Source organism: Cydia amplana, chromosome 12, assembly GCF_948474715.1.
Source record: "Cydia amplana chromosome 12, ilCydAmpl1.1, whole genome shotgun sequence".
NCBI lineage: Eukaryota > Metazoa > Arthropoda > Insecta > Lepidoptera > Tortricidae > Cydia > Cydia amplana.
Window position 1 is genome coordinate 16,694,477 of NC_086080.1, and position 18,537 is coordinate 16,713,013.

General features: G+C 35.8%; 1 protein-coding gene across 2 annotated transcripts in view; it reads left to right on the plus strand.

Annotated features, from left to right (window-relative positions):
* The first annotated feature begins 1,954 nt into the window (after positions 1-1,954).
* The window catches only part of LOC134653145 (uncharacterized), a 92,205-nt gene continuing 75,622 nt past the window's right edge, over positions 1,955-18,537 (plus strand). For both annotated transcript variants that reach the window (XM_063508472.1, XM_063508473.1), the window contains exon 1: positions 1,955-2,267. The gene's annotated coding sequence lies outside the window, so the exon portion shown is untranslated. The remainder of the gene's footprint in view (positions 2,268-18,537) is intronic.

The window sequence follows — 18,537 nt, forward strand, 5'->3', positions numbered from 1 at the left end:
CACTTGTCACCTCGTAATGGCCCAATTACGTGACAATCTGTCATCCACGTCACACAAAATACGTCGAAGGATACTGTTTATTACTCCAGTCAGGTAACCGAACACAATATTCACGAGAGTCGCTGTTGAAAACATCGTGAGAAAACAGTAACAGGGGGTTTTTTGGTTTGGCCAGAACCCGATAACGTAACTTTTCGCTTATTATATAGAGAGGTTGAAAAAACGAGGTTGAAACTAGCACGTACCCCTAGCGTACATTTCATTCGATAGCGTGACGAGCGTTCGCGTTTGCGTTCTGTTTATTTTTGTATGGGGTTTTGAACAACGCACCAAGCGGGACGTTTTGGAAACTCAGAATCCATTACATTTAACGCTAACGGGTACGTCACGAAACGCTATCGAATGAAATTTACATTACCCCTATTTACAGAACCCCTTCTAGCCAAACCCCAAAAAAACCAGTACCCCTAGTGTAAATTTCATTCGATAGCGTGACGTGACGTACGCGTTAGCGTTAAGTGTAATTTCGTATGTGATTCTGAGTTTCCAAAACGTCCCGCTTGGCGCGCTGTTCAAACACCCATACAAAAATAGACATAACGCAAACGCGAACGCAAGTCACGCAATCGAAGGAAATAGACCTCAAATAAAACCTTAGGCTTTAAATTTTGTCACATTTTGTCCATGCTTTCACGTTTAGGTTTAAATAATTGGCTGGAATACCTAGATCGAGGCTAAAAGGCTTAGCTCGCAAAACCGACCCTTGATGTCAAATGGCAGGATTTATAGTAGAGTGTTTTCCGAACATTTTACTTTAAAATGGTTATTTTACATATAGGTAAAGTGGTAGAAGCGAAAATGTCTATACTAAATCTGATTTAGGATCCAAAATGCGATTCTGAGTGGGTACAAAAAAGTCCATCTGTTAAAAAACGCTCAACAGCGAGCGCGTATAAGAAATTGTAGTAATATAATTGAAATGGGTCTCTATTGTTTCCCATAAAGTCTGTAAGCGTTCTTCTGAAACCGTTATCTTTTCAGGAATTTCCTAAGGTTATCCTATAGATAGGTTAGGTTAGGTTTGTTTTATGGCAATCCTGAAAAGTTACGCGTTTCTGAGAAAAACCAAATTATGACTAACGATAATGCGGACAAACATTACATTATGACTTTCAATCATTATGTCAAACAAAGGGATCCGAATTGAAATCCTTATTAATTAATTATGAATATTTTTTTATAAATTAGGTTGAAAATGCTCCTAAAATTTCAAAGGATGACTGAAATATTCCTCAAGGAAGTATAAAACGGAATACCTATGAGAAAAATAAAAATTAGACATTATTAAACAAATTGAGTGAGCCCTCCAGGAAATAAGATAATAAGTATGCCGTTTATTTTAATTTCCGAATATTATCAAACAACGAATATTCTTGCTTAAGTATCTCAATATTTAGGTACATGGTAGTAGGCACCTCTCAGAGATTCTAAATAATTCTTTGAAAAGTGATTAACTATTTTACATTCACAAGCGCTTACTTTTTTGACTATCGCCTTCTCTGTCACTCCTAATGTCCGTCTCTCTCGGCTTTTCCGATTCACGCCTGCGCAAAGACGTTTTTCCCGAAAGATGGTGGCACTCGAAGCTTCATATGCTGAAAAATATAACAGGGTTTTAAACTTCGGTCTGTATTGTGTTAAAGTTGCGAAACTTGATTAAACGTATTTATTTAAACGTCAAAATTCTTGCAATATTACTATGCATAAGTTGCATAACATATTTTCGTTACAATAAACTGGACACTATTTTGGAATGAAAATAAAAAAAAACCACCTTTTTTAAATAACTAAAATAAACTAAAAATATGCATTTGTTATGCTTATATTCTGGTCATTTCTTCTCTATACGCCAAAGTATCCATATTCTAGACCTTCTAGAGCTCCTAGGCAATTTACAATAGTTACGCAAGAGGGGATCACCCTACGCAGCTTCGAGCGACGCGCGGACCCGACTCAGCCTCTGGATCCAGTGAGAACCCGGGCATCGCCTCCGACATTATCGTGACACGAATAACCTAAAAACTACGATGATTTTCCATCAAGTGTATAAGCGCCCTAATTTAAAAATAAAACTTTTTGAAAAAGGAACACTGTAGGTGGCCAGTGCGTGTTTGAAATTTTAGTGACTTGTGAGACGTTTTTTGGTGAACGTTTGCATTTGGAGTTATTTGTTATCTGTGATTTGAGTTTGAGTGTTATTAATTGAGGTAAGATTTTGAATTTTATAGCAATTAGGTTATTAATTAATTCGTTACTCTTAGAGTACTTATGGTTTTTGTAATGGCGTATGAGAGCTACTTTTCAAATAACATCACAATAAAAATCCACCTACAATGAGAGGTTTTCTTTACACTTAATTTATATAAACGTACCTATTTTTTGTATTTTTATGACAGCTTTTTAATTATTATACCGAAGTAATTTATTTGTTGCAACCATGGTATTGATGTTCTTTTATTTTAGGTACCTAGTATCTACATTCAAACCGTTTTCATTTATATTCTTATCTGACGTGGACTGAAGTCACTAACAAAGCTTTAAAACGAGATTGAATATTAATTAAGTTTAATTTATTCTACAAACAATTATAATTGAATAATTTTACGGTTTAGACTCACTTGTTTTAAGTCACTCGCGTGACATGTTAGTATAGTATAGTAGTTATTATAGTAGTGTATTCAATGTTAGTATGTCTCACAACAGTTTAAATTCGAACAATTATAATCATTTAGATTTAATAACGGTACGAGTAGTTTGAAATATATATCGTAAATTTATCGACATTAACTTAGCAAGTTTTATTTGTCCTTACACTATTTAACGTCAAACCAAAATTATCCTCGACACTCTCGACAGACCTGGATGTGTTTATTGTTTATAATACCTATATCCGCTTCGTGTTTAAAAAAATGATATTTGTTTTACAAGGGGGCAAACCTCTCGTGCTAAATTGATACCCGAGCAGGCGAAATATTCCAAAATTGAACCACGAGCGATTTCAAGCGTACCGTAAAGCTTTCGAGAGTAACGTAATAGTGGTTCTTGAGCGTTGCGATGGATTCAAGGCACGAGGGTTACACACATTTTGCCACCGAGTGAAACAACACAAGTTTTCACCACACCAACACAAGGAAAATACTATCTGTAAAATATGAGAAAAATCAAAGCAAATTGATTCAAAATGAATGTTATTAAATATTTATCATTCAAAATCATCATTTAAAAGTCAATCATACAGCAAACATAAGAAAGCAACTCAAAATTTGCATTTGATTACTTTGCCTCACATGTGAATAAAATGCAACTTTCTAATCAGTTTTTGAAGAATCAAGCATGTTCCCTCCCTGTCCAATTTGGATGGTACACTCTGTGGATGATAAGTAAACAGCAAAGCCACGTTTCAGGAAATTGGCACAATATTGTTGGACACGTGCCTCCTTGCTTATTCAATAGCCGTAGCCCAGTAAAATAATAATCGATTAATAAATAAATGTAATTTATTAATAATAATGTAATGTATTTAATTGAATAACTGACACTGTAATTGTACCTATCCTGTTATCTTAATTAAGCTGATTATTTAATTAATTTGAATAATAAATAAATAAATTTTCTACACTAAATATAATTTTTTGACATCTCTATACTTAGTAAATAATTAGGTATAGAGGGGATGCAATGTTTTTTTAAGAACAATAATAACTGCATCAATAAATTGCTCTGATATTTAGAATAAAAAAAATATTTAATAATACTTACATAACAACTGAACCTAATACCTAAATAAATTGACATGTAATGTTTAAAATATTATAAATAAATGACTATGACTATGACTAAAGATACATTTAGGTACGTGAAAGAGTAGGTAAATTATATTAGAGTGTATTTTTTATTTCAATCTAGTGAAATATTCACAGATAATGTGTGCAGGAATCCAACAAACATCTCACCTGAAGTAAATTAAAATACACGCGTTTCATTAATTCAATTATTTGAAGGCATAATAACGATATTTTGGAGTAAAATCAGTAAAAAGCGAAATTAAATACAATTTATATGTACAGTCAAGTGTAAAAATATGGGTGCACTCATCATACTCAAAAATATGTCCCGTAGCTCTTATGTCAGCGAATTAGGAACTATGGGACATATTTTTGAGTACCTAAGCACCTTTGTATGCACCCATATTTCTATATACATGACTGTACATATAAAACCACTGAATCATTAAAAAAGTACGTCTTAATTTGCTAATACAAGCAAATAGTATTACTTTGTTTAAATGCTCATTAAGCGATCTAATAAACACGTTATCATACAAATACAAAATAAATGCTTGTAAAATGTGCATACATACGTGTACCGGTAAGTATACACCGTGTTTTTTTGATTTCCGTTAATTTCAAGGGTGCATTCCTGAGCTTAAATCAAGTAACTTTCTCAAAGACACCGATATTCTAATTAACTCCATTTCGGAGGTAATCAATAATTTATTTTTTTCCTATAAGGCCTCTACAAGCGTGTACACTTGCCTTAGGGCCGGTTTACATATTGATTAGTGTTTAGAATGAGTTCATACATTTGCTACTAAAGTTAGGTACAATCTCGGTCGATCGATGTTCGAAATGACATTGATAATATGTCATAGATTTCAATTGTTTGGTTGAGTTAAATGTAATGCCCGTGTTACAACAACGCTGTATGCTACATTTAATTAGTTTTTAAACTTAATTTTTTTTTGTAAAAAAGGCAAAAAAAAAAATTTTTTTTGAAAATTAACTATGCCATTTAGTTCACTTAAACGTACTTGACCATACCCCGAAGTTAACGGAATTCAATAAAAACACGGTGTACAATGATACTATAATATATGTTGTAGGATTATAGTTTGTATTATACTACAATAGTCTTAGAATAATTACAATAAAACCAGCTATATTTATTATTTCCATTTTGCCATACTAGCGGTCCGTGAATGACTGGGCTACCGTGTGTGGGTGGACACATGAATAGGCCCAAAATGCCGAACCGTGAAACCCCTTCCATGTTATTTGTAATCAGTCAAAGTCAACTCGCTCTGTAATTGGAATATTTGCACCGATATCAAAAGGTTGTAGATAAATTCGGTATTGGAATGCTTTCAGTTTTGAAAAGCATTAATGAGGAAAACCGGCCAAGTACGTTCCAAGGGTTCCGAACGAAGGGTTTCGGATAGACAGATATTAGCAAGAGTGAACATAAAAGGGTTCAGCTTTTTCCTTTTGAGGTACGGAACCCTGAAAAGGGTACCTTATGTTTATCCTATTAACCTAATATTTTAGTGTTTTAAATATTGCTCGAAAAGAAGTACTTAAAGACTTATTCACATCTCTATAAAGCCAGGCTGGGTAGCCAAAATCGTTTACGCTCCGTAGCAAACGAAACGCAACTGTGTCTGTTACACTAAAATGGAGGAGTGAACGATTGGCAACTTGGCTACGCATCCTGGGTCGCTCTGGCATTCATTTATCAAATGTGCGTTGAGCGGAATACCCATTTTCTTTCTTTCGTCATATCAAGAAAAGCAAAATAGTCCGATACAGATATTGATAAGTAATATAACCTAATATGAGTTGAAAAAAAAAGTCTTTTTTTTACGTGGTATAGGATGGAAATGAGCAGACGAATTGCCTAATGAAGGGATTACCGTAGCCCATGGACACCAGAGGCCCGTTTCTCAGAAGCTTGTAACTTGTGGATGTCACTTTTTGACAGCTTTTGTTAGAAAGGGACTTCCACTTGTAGGTATTACAAGTTACAAGTTTTTGAGAAACGGGCCCCTGCAACACCAGATTGCTCTAGGGTCAATAACGGTAAAGGAAAGAGTAAGCTGATAGAAAATGCACCTAAAAGAGTTTAAAGGATGACTCACGTTAGACCGGGCCGTGTCTGGGCCGGAGCTTCCGGCGCTTACTTTTCTATGACAGATGACAAGTGATCACGTGGTGCTTTCCATAGAAAATGAAGCTCCAGAAGCTCCGGCCCGGACACGGCCCAGTCTAACGTGAGTCACCTTTAAAGCTCATCCCGAATTCAAAGAAATTACTGCAGGCACTATTCTGTAGAAGGTACAACTTTAAGGAATATTTTTTTTAATTAATTATGGCCCGAGTCTTACTAGTATTTTTACTTACAAATCTTACTGCCAGACAACCCCCCCCCTATTCTCATACCCCCTACATAACGTCTCAGTTGAAAGGCAGCACGTATTTTACTACTTTAACTATTTTCCTGGATAACTTTCCGATACAAGCGCTATCTACTCGCAGCTTATTCAAATCCGGACTTTATATTATAGGCTATTAGAGCTTCAGCAGCCGAATACGTTATGTTGGTTAGTATCCGTTTTACGGATCCTTTTGTGGATGAAAAGGTCCATTGATGCGGAACTTAGCAGTAGATATTGACATATAGGTACATTGTTGTATGCGTTTGGTTTGTGGGGTCCCTTATTTCATTCATGTTTTGTTTGAAGGACGACTCTACTAACATAGTGTGATATGTCGACGCGCAGGTGATAATAATTGGTAAATTCAAATAATGGGCGCTTACACGACTTACGATTTATCAAAAACACTTGTAAGCGACGTGGGTAATAAAGATGTCTCTTCAAGAGGCTTGGGAGCGTATTAGAGGCGTCAGGGGTTTTTGTAACGTCTGAATGTGTTCTCGGAAATTGCTCTGTTTGATAATTAATTAGCTCATGGTTTTTTGTGGACTAGAGTGAGTGGGATCGCCAGGCTGCAGGCTGGCGTCACTCTGGAATTGAACCTCATTCTGGTCGGACAGTGGCAATAAAGAGACTGCATTACGCCTCGCGTACTTGTTCTCGCGTTAAATATCTACGCCCTAACGGATGTACTGCCTAGTGCATCTAGCCATTCCTGAATACCTAAACCTACATTAAGCTCCGACATATAGGTGATGGTACTATAGCAGAGTGGATTAAATGTTTAGTTGAACTAATATCAGGCCGCAGGCAGGCAGGGTCGTATAATCCAACAGTGCCAACATAAAGTTTAGTTTGGGTGCATATAAAAAACAATTGACGATAATTGTAACTTACCTACAGTAATGGCGGACAATGTACTGTCGAAAGAAAATATATATTATATTTAATAATAATATCTAAATGTTGCGAGATACTACGGGATGTAAACTCATTTAGGTAGAAAAAGGCACATAAATAGCTAATGCAAAGAAACAATTTTGACTGCATTGATCTCATGTATTAGTTATACCTCATGTTCCGTTACATTGTTATATTGTCGGGTTGTTTTGCGACATCAAGTGACCGGAGACAGCAACAGATTATTGTTTGTAGTATTTATACAGCGGTATGGGAACAATTATTTTTATGGAATAAACAAAGATTATACAAACAAACAAATAAATGAGTATTGACACTATTGGCGCAGTCGGTAAGGATAAATTATGCCTAATTGTTTTTAGAATACTATAAATTATCATATGGCAAAAAACAGCTTTAATGACTTATTTAGTAATACTTAGCATTGAATAAATAATAGGATAGATAGTCTAGAAACCCCTGTGTTAAAAATGTGTCATAACGGTGCAAAAAAGATAAGCCTTTCGTTATTCTTCCCAAGGGATATTGCTTGCGAAGGCGACAAATCATCCCCATCACACAACAACGATATATCTGCCACAATATCCCCCTGTTACGCCTATTTCCTACCACATATCCTACACCCTTAAAGCTCACACATGATCAGGAGCCCGATTTAGATTTTCAAACTTGTTACGGGTTTGATACGACTTTGAAGATCGCTTAATGTATAGAATTATATACATTGCCAAACTCCGGTTACGTAGGCAAGTTACGTAGAAGTAAAATAAGTGCTAGATAACAAAATTTTCACTCTCGTTTGCGGTAGACCCTTAGATTGTGACGGATTGTGGAAGTGGCGCCTCCTACACAGAGTTTCGCGTAATATTCCCTATTGGGCTAAGGTGTGTAGAATATTTATTTACTTTTATCGTATAATTCACCTCGCACACCGCCGCAGCTGCCTGGCGTTACTGGCTGTGTTCATCGGAATGGGCCGTTACCGATGACTTACAGCCATACTTCCTATTAACCTGTACCTAACGTTTTCGAAGCCTTTACTCTGCCTGCTTTATGGCTGCAATATGGAAATATCTTAAAAGTCCGGACATTTTTGTAGCTGAGTTTTTGGCTGTACTCTATTGAACATTTTAGGTATGTATGTCATTATCACTACGCATTTTACTGACACCTAAGGGGGAAAATGGGCAAAATAATATGTTTGTTTGTTTGTTTAGAGAAGCGTTCATTCACTTTCCTCATAACGGTTGAAAGAATACTATGAACTCCATCTGAAATCATGGATAAGTAATATCCCCATAAAGAAACGTTATTTAACTTTTCCACAAACTAATAAAATAACTGTTATATCCTTTCAGGTCGTCTGTCCAGTTTTATTATAAGATGTCTTTTCAAAAAGAATTTCCGCCTTAAGCACTTTTGTCTTTTATTACTGCATAAAAGGAGCGTAAAAATGTTAGAATTAAAATGCAGGAGCTAAGACTTAGTTGCAGATTTAATTTTCTCACGACGTGTCGGGGTGGCGCCTCTTTGTTTAATAAGATTTATTATGATGAATAAAAATTATACAATCGGAGTTACGCTGTCATTATGAAACGACATTTTAAATACAATTCAAGTAACATACTTTAATTTTTCCCCAAATAATGATAAACAAGACAAGAACATATGATTTCTAATATGGAAATCCAAAGTGATAAGATTATAATTCTTTATTAGTTTTCATTGCTAAAAATTTTAATAATAAAAGTTGTTGAAGTTTTACATAAACTAGTAGGTAAGTAGGTACTTCTTTTGTCACTTTTAGGATTCCGTACCTTTAAAGGAAAAAAACGGAACCCTTATAGGATCACTCGTGGGTCTGTCTGTCCGACCATTCCTCGCACTTGGCCGGTTTTTCAATAAGTTAAATTACGGAAACTGTAAATAGTGTAAATCGTAATCGTAGCACTAATCCGCGTCATCTAAGACAGTGCAGCGTGCAAAGACGTACTTAATAATGTAGGCGCGGCCGACTAACCCCGTTCCGGACCGGTATTATACCGGCGACAGCGGTCTTGTCTAAAATGTTGTATGTAGAATACATCTGTAAGATATGTGGCTAAGAATAACAGCTGTCTACTTACTTATTAATGGCATGCAATCCCTATCAGAGAGTGTTGCTTTAAAGAGTTTAAGCATGACTCACGCTAGAACGGCTCGGGTTCAGGCCGAGTCGTCCGACATGTCATCTTCTATGACGGCTGATCGGTGACCACGTGGTGCTTTCCATTGAAAACGAAGCGCCGGAAGCTCCGGCTCGGCCCCGGCCCGGTCTAGTGTGAGTCATACTTAAGAATCCAAGAGAAGTTAAAACTAGCAGCTTACGCTAATAGTAGTTGTCGAGTTTAACTCGAACGTCACCTAAAAAAATTAAAGTAGCTTTTGCAGTACACATTTAAAAGAGCGGGGAAAATAAGTAGAAAATACGATTATGAATATTTAGTTGATAGAACACAAATACTTCTCCTTTTTTGAAGAAGGTTAAATAGCTTCACATTAGTACAACTTGATATATAATAACAAATTTGTATTGCACAGTCTATGCACATTGTGTACCCAGCTTCTTAGTACTTTATTAACAAAAGGACACAATACAATACAAATAAGTACTCTTTATTGCACTTCATTACAGAAAATAGATACAAATAGTACAGAAAAGAAGAGCTTAAACAACAGGCGGCCTTATCGCTGAAAAGCGATCTAACACACACGATACTTAAGAAATGTAAGGATTTAGTTAGACGAAAGATTTTTTAGACAACAGCTTTTTAACTTATTTAGTAGAAGACATGTTTTAGTAGAAGAATGCGACGTCGAAACTTGCACAATGTAAGCAGCTTACGCCAGTACTTGTCGAGTTTAGTAATAGCATTTACAGCGCGAGTGCATTATTTATGAGAGCGCGGAAAATAAGCTGAACACACGAACAAGTAGGACACGAGAGGATTTATTTGCGAGGAAATAGCTACACGAGTGTCGTAGCGTTTTAGATTTATGTCACATTGAAACAGGGTTTAGGGAAGAAAGATAAAATATAGTACGGGCATGGGTGAGAACATTATTGATTTGCGATCAATGATATTATATAACTATAGATAGGTTATAGTCATACATAAGGAGCACAAGAATATTTACGTCACCCGTAAGTGGGATTTTCTCTCTTCCTGGCCAAGGCAAGATGTAAAACTTTAGACAAACCACGGTCGGTAATTCGTAAAGCCCCAGATCGCATATTTATGGCCCTCACCTTCGGTTCGGCCCACACCTGCGATCTGGAGCATTTACGAATTCACCTCCCTAGGTATGTACTTAATGTACTATTCCATATTTATTTCATTACATACGAATATATCTGTTTTACCATTCATATTTGTTACACTCGTTGTTGAACATCTATCTCCTTTCGATGTACGGGAGCATATTCGCACTTGCGCAGTTATATAGCGTGCCTTAGGCGCGACTAAAGAGCAACTGTACAATTTGTACAATTTAAGCGGCCGAATCAATTCGAATGATACCCGTATAAAGGAAGCCACTATTTATACCTCTCATTATTATTGAAAATCTTTATTACGGCATTTGATCCATATTTTGTTAGTAAAACTTATTACTGCAGAATGTAACTTTTCATGCATTTGTAGGGTTTGCAATCCGGATCCGGGATGTATGAAATTATCCGGATCCGGATCCGGATCCGCGGATCTTCCTATACATTTTGGATCCGTCGTGCAAACCCTATGCATTTGTTTCCACAGCATTTTTGTTTCCAAACTTCATAGTTGGTTCCAATGTCATCAAGTTTTTCCTAACAATCGAAGACAATATTTTTCCTAACAAATTAAACAAAACCAAACTATGACACTGTAAATATTGTATTTACTTGTAAGCCCTAGAGGAGGCCTACTTGCGAAATGTATTTACGGATTACCATTATGGTGACGTGGAACTCCTAAAAATCACAAAACAATAGCATTTTAAACTGTTCTGGGAACCCATTAATAGGGTTGTCAAAAGCATCGGTTTTTTCATAACTCGCTTTATGCAAATGCGATGCTTCCTTCAGACTTAATTAACTCGTGTGACAACCGCCATCATGGATTCATCTCGCGGCGTATTCTGCCGGAATATTATTTACCGGGAATAAAATTGAGTTGTATCCGTTGAATTAATATCGAGTAAGAGAAAACAAATTTCAGTTTGACACCTGGCAGCTTGGGTTCAAGTTATCTGTTACCATCTGAGGGTGGTAGGCCCACTGCTTTCGATATGTAACTACGACTGTAACTTTAATGATATATAACGATCACTGAGCTAAGCCGCGAACGGATAGCTAGACAGACGAACATGGTGAAACTATAAATGTTCCTAATTGACTACTGAACTTGAATAACAATTACATTTTGGTCCTTGAATTATTAAATAAAAAGAAAACTTACCAAGTGCGGCCAAATCATAAGTCACGCAATTGTCACAAATGTCACAAAGGCCAAAAGTCACAAAACGTGTGACCTTTGTAACCATTTGGCATCATTGTACCGTCACCATCAAATATATCAGAGCAGCCAAGGCGCCCACAAACATCTGAACAAGCCTCTAGTCTATTCTCAAGGCGTTAGAGTGCGTGTTCAGATATTTGGACCACCTCGGCCGCTCCGATATATCTGATGGTGACTGTACTCTAGACAAATAAAAGCTATGACACCTCATTATACTGCACGAGCGACTTATTGTAGCCTCCCTCGCGCAAGCTATTACTTAATTCTAATAAATAAGCTAAATGATACGACAGCGCGCGCTCGGGGGCCAAATGAGTGTCTGCATAATTTGTAGGCATTTGCATATATTTTTAACAATAATGGCTTGAACTCGCAAGCTGAGACTATTGTGTGTGATTGGGGTTCACTCTTAAACTGGTCTGTTTTGGTAGATAACCACCCATAGACCTCGCTTTGTGAAGTAACTACGAATACTGGGAGGTCATAACACGTGTTTAGAGGTTATTTTATTTGTACAGCTATTAATTAGGTATATAATTATTCAATGTAGGTAGGGCGATAAAATATCTGGCATAAGCGTAAGATTTTTTGTGCAGCATTTGTTTGGATTCTACATTATCTGATATCTGTATATAAATACATGTCCAAGTCATTATACGTATTACAAATTAAATATATCTTATTGATACGGTTTTAACACCCCCGGGCACTGATTAAAATAACCGACTTGGTTTCACATTACATCTCAAAACTTTTTTGTAGTAAAAGCGTTGCGAGACTTGCACCTTTTTACATGTAATGTTTTTGATGGGATATATAATACAGTAACCTTACGGTCTATATAATAACCCGACGAGCGATCGACGGCGAGCATTACACGTGGTTTTGTTTCCTTGAATAAAAAAATACAGATATTTCAACAAAACAAGAAACAAACGATTGACAACGACGATAATATTTAGTGTAGTTTACCTTTTCAAATATTATTGTGCGTTAAGTAAGTTTGTCTGTCTGACGAACATGGTGAAACTATAAATGTTCCTAATTGACTACTGAACTTGAATAACAATTACATTTTGGTCCTTGAATTATTAAATAAAAAGAAAACTTACGAAGTGCGGCCAAATCATAAGTCACGCAATTGTCACAAATGTCACAAAGGCCAAAAGTCACAAAACGTGTGACCTTTGTAACCATTTGGCATCATTGTACCGTCACCATCAAATATATCAGAGCAGCCAAGGCGCCCACAAACATCTGAACAAGCCTCTAGTCTATTCTCAAGGCGTTAGAGTGCGTGTTCAGATATTTGGACCACCTCGGCCGCTCCGATATATCTAATGGTGACTGTACTCTAGACAAATAAAAGCTATGACACCTCATTATACTGCACGAGCGACTTATTGTAGCCTCCCTCGCGCAAGCTATTACTTAATTCTAATAAATAAGCTAAATGATACGACAGCGCGCGCTCGGGGGCCAAATGAGTGTCTGCATAATTTGTAGGCATTTGCATATATTTTTAACAATAATGGCTTGAACTCGCAAGCTGAGACTATTGTGTGTGATTGGGGTTCACTCTTAAACTGGTCTGTTTTGGTAGATAACCACCCATAGACCTCGCTTTGTGAAGTAACTACGAATACTGGGAGGTCATAACACGTGTTTAGAGGTTATTTTATTTGTACAGCTATTAATTAGGTATATAATTATTCAATGTAGGTAGGGCGATAAAATATCTGGCATAAGCGTAAGATTTTTTGTGCAGCATTTGTTTGGATTCTACATTATCTGATATCTGTATATAAATACATGTCCAAGTCATTATACGTATTACAAATTAAATATATCTTATTGATACGGTTTTAACACCCCCGGGCACTGATTAAAATAACCGACTTGGTTTCACATTACATCTCAAAACTTTTTTGTAGTAAAAGCGTTGCGAGACTTGCACCTTTTTACATGTAATGTTTTTGATGGGATATATAATACAGTAACCTTACGGTCTATATAATAACCCGACGAGCGATCGACGGCGAGCATTACACGTGGTTTTGTTTCCTTGAATAAAAAAATACAGATATTTCAACAAAACAAGAAACAAACGATTGACAACGACGATAATATTTAGTGTAGTTTACCTTTTCAAATATTATTGTGCGTTAAGTAAGTTTGTCTGTCTAATTCGATTTTTCCACTCATTAACTCTAAGGTTAGCTGAAAGAGATCCCTTATGGGGATAAGTTCGCCTTTGTATCTAAATATATGTGAATTTCATGTAAACCTGTTTTTGTACAATAAAGTAATTTACTACTACTACTATTACGATTGAATAGTAGGTTATTTTGAAAATTAAATGTTTTTAATTAATTTGTGAGCGCCAATAGGTATAGGCAAATGCTCTATCTAGCACGACCTAGTGATCTATACTTTGAGGCGAAGGCGACACAATTCTGCATAATGTGATGTTTTTGAGGCGCGACAAACGACACTAAATGACCGAGGGCGTTAATGTGCATTACTTCCGAGTAATCGAGAGTGAAAATGACTTTTGGGGTGATGACACGTAATCAAGGATCTATTAGATGTAGATTAGGTATCCTGTATAAGTACTACAGGGCAGTGTTTTGCTATTTTTAGGGTTCCGTACCTCAAAAGGAAAAACACAGTCTAATTTCTTGGAAACTACTGGACCAATTAAGTTGAAATTTGGTACACATATGTAAATTAGTGACCCAAAGATGGACATGTAACGTAAACAAATGAATTTTAAATATGGGGGCCACTTTTGGGGGGTAAATGAGAAAGTTAAAAAATAAAGTTATTCAAACTATATCGCTTTACATATCAAATGAAAGAACTCATTTTAAGAATTTCAATTTTTTTTATAATTTTAATATACATAGGTTAGAAGTTATTTAAGAAAATAGACAAAATAAGACATAGGTTAGTGTTAAGCAATCATCATCATCAATCCACAAAGACTTATCTGGACGCAGAAGCTTGTGATATATTTGCGTTTGAAGCGACTTCAAACGCTTACTTTTAAATACTCTTAATGTAACCTCCCTCACCTAGATTTATATTGACCGGGAGAACCGTGATTACCTTTTGTATTGTTTTCGATCTCCCGATATTTCGACGCAGTTACATGCATCTTGTTCAGTTACGCGTAAACAAGATTCGTTTAGAGATCTAAAAGCCCGATTTTTCCTAAAAAGCAAGATTTTTACTAGTTTAATCTCCCGAGATGTTAGGAGCAATAAAACCTTCGTAACTGGCAACATGAACGGAAACTCGAGAATATACTATACGTTGTTCGCTTGGAAATGTATGTATGTGTGATATTTCATAAGATTTTGAGAATTAATTATAATTATTTAGTGTAAGTTAGGTTTAACTAATGGCATTCAGTGGGTAGTGATTGAAAATATGATCAGTGTTTACCCGAATATTTGTTAATTAATCTGTCGGTACTCGCGAAAATGACCCTTCTCTCCTACCCGCCAATTCTAATGATAGAAAAGTATAAATATAACGTACCATGGGGTGGAAGACTCATTCTCGCTTGGCGCTGGAACGAGTAACACTAAATTTAGCACGAAGGTTACTGCTTGTGAACTTAAGATTGTTTAAGAGTGTACGTAGAAGTAAGTAGTTGGAGTAAATTAAAAGTAAATGATTGTACCAAGGACTTTGATTTATCACAAGTCAGAAGCGGCGGTCAACGGCGCCCACAAAAGGACTAGAACGTGTGAGTACCTAGTATATATATATACATGTTTTATATACTCGGACGTTATGGTAGTAAGTTTTAAGTTGTAATGCTTGTAATTTCAAAACCTAATTAAGAATGTGTAGATACGCGATCATGGTCAAGTTAAAGTAACAAATGCAGACTTATTACATAATTTAGAATTCTGCTGGTAATCAAAATCGATACAGGCATTGAGCGAGGGAACTTTATTTTTTTACAAGATCCATGTTATAAGATAAGACCGTGGTTACAAGTGTCTTAGAATTTGAATACTTACTTACAATTTGTGTGTACAGTGTAGTAGTAGGTTATTTATTTGTGTAATGTCGATGTTTTGCCGAGCATAGGCATATACGATGATACGTGATCGCGATTATAGTAAAATTGAATACGATGAATACGATTTGGATAAATATTTAATGAATCCGTTAGCAATCAAGATACAAACATGTATAATTGTACGTGTACGGTTATAGGCAAGTAACTTTAGTGTCATTAAAGGAAGTATTATTTAACAGAGTGGTTTTAAATTTAAATAACCCATATTGTGAAGAAATATACAGAAGTGCTCGGTTGTTATGCCGTCGTTAAATTGAAAGTGTTTACATGATGTATATTATATACTTACGTGACTTTCGAATACTGAACTTAATCTATTTACATTGTATGAGCTAAATAATCTAATAAGTAAAGCCATACATGATAACGCCTTTGATTGGTTTCTGAAATGAATAAATGCTGACACGTTGTCATTAGTACCTATGTATGAGTGCCATGTCACCTACATTTGGATAGCAACAAATCGGTAATAGTGTAGTTAGCATGAAGTTAGTCACCATGTAGGTGGTGTACCATAGTCAGACCCTAATGTCTTTGTTATACAGATTTTTATTAGTAAAATAAATACATTTCGCATTGTCATTCAATTTAAGTTAAAATGAGATAGTAGGTAATTAAGTAATTAATAATGGGAGGCAACCCTTAGGACTTCGAACCCCATTCAATACGAGGTGTTGGAATCAGTGATCGTTTTGCATACATAATATAAATTCGTCAATTGAGTAATAATCGTGTTCTAGAAGTAATGATTTCAGTTTTTGTTGAATTGTTGTCACTTTTGATTCCTTTATGCCAGTCGGCACTGAATTATAAATTGTTGGTTCATGATCTTGAACAACTTACGCGACTTCGTGAGCCGGTATTTAGGAGCGAGCAGGACAGGCAACCTGCGAGCTGGGCGACTACGGTTAGATGCACTACACTTGTACAAGTGTATATTTGTTCTGACAAACATACAGTAAGCACTTGATTGTGCAGGATAGGCAGTGGGTTTGCCATCAATTATACAAAGGGCACGTTTTTGCATTCTGAGCAGTCTATCGCGATCAGCAGCTGTACCCCAAAGATCGACACCTTGATAAAGTATTGCGTGGAAATATCCATTTCAGTTATTGATTGTTAAGTCATGTACATACATTTTATTATAATTAAGGTGTTGCATACAGATCAGTAGGTCGGTCCATGACGTCCTGTGATACAGTTCAGTAAATCAATCTATGACGTCATTATAAAATAGAATTAATTAATCATCATGCGTACTAACAAATCTATAAAGTTTCCTAAATTAGTAATACATTAAGATATGATACAATTACAAGAAAGTTCATGTCACATACATTACAAAATAATATTTTTTAAAGATTATAGTTATCTGGATGTGTCTTTTAATTGAAAAACACATTTTAAAAAGAAGTTACGGTAAATATGTAACAATTATCTAGTTATCACTTTTGTAATTTAGTTTTCTAGATCGCATGGAGGTTCTGTTGCTTAATTAGGTATGGAATTTTATTAGTTATTAAGATACATGTGTAATGTGGACCATTTCTACACAATTGCAAGTTCGTGATAGATAGTTATCAATGATTGGTTTTCGCGAACAAGAAGAGCAGCTTGCAAAATATAGATGCAGGGCAGTGTTAATAGTTTGTAACGAACAAGGTACGGACGGCAGCTATCTGCTTTACGCGCATTCGTCATAATTAGAATACTCTTTTTCTGCATTATAGAAAGTTGTTCAGCCTCGACACTATCACCACAAAGAACTACAGCGTACCGAAGCCATGTGCACGCGTAGTATGCAGATAATGCATACTCGAAGTGTATTCTTTCTTTGTATGTTAAGCATATACAAATTTCCACATGTTCGTTTTAATATTTTGTATATGGATCTTCTAATTCATGCCCACATCTATGGCTATACTTAACAAATTGAATACCGCGACCTCTTCAATATTACATGATGCAGTGTCTAACTTAGTTCCAATGGTTTATTTTTGTGGGTGGGTTATATGATTTTGGTCTTTTTCAAGTTAATTTCTAAGTTATGTTCACCGACGCATTTCGGTACGGAACCAAAAATGTTCTGAAGTTGTGACCTACATTCGGAGTTGTTATTGCTACTAAACAATAGAGAGGCTTTGTCAGCAAACATAACGCAGGTTGTGTCTGTGTTAAGTATTTTTGGCAGGTCTTTAACAGGTATATGTCAGAAATAGTAGGCATCCACCAACGCTTCCCTGAAGTAGGTATTAAGCAAATAATATGACGCGATTTTGATGTCACAGTTTTTAATTCCTCCTTATCAACGTGGTCTACTGGGACGCATTGCTTACGGTTTCCGAGGTACGATTTGGTTTGAACCAATTATACGCAGTGCCGCGTATTCCCATCCCGTACAATCTACAGAGTAAGATTTCGTGTGATACTTTTTCATACGCTATGTCATGGCTAGCAAAAATCCTAAATTATGTGTTCTGTTGTCTAGATGTTCTGTATGTATTGATAAAAAAAAAAGGTAAACGATAAAATGCTGCACTTTACGAAAAAGTTGTCTTAGACTCGATTTATTAAGATAAGGTAGGGTAAGAGTGCGATAGGACGATATTGGTTTGGATTGATTACGTCACCGTTTGTAAATATGGGTTTAATAATGGATATTTTAAGTAAGTCCGGGAATATGCCTTGATTAAATAACTGGTTAATCA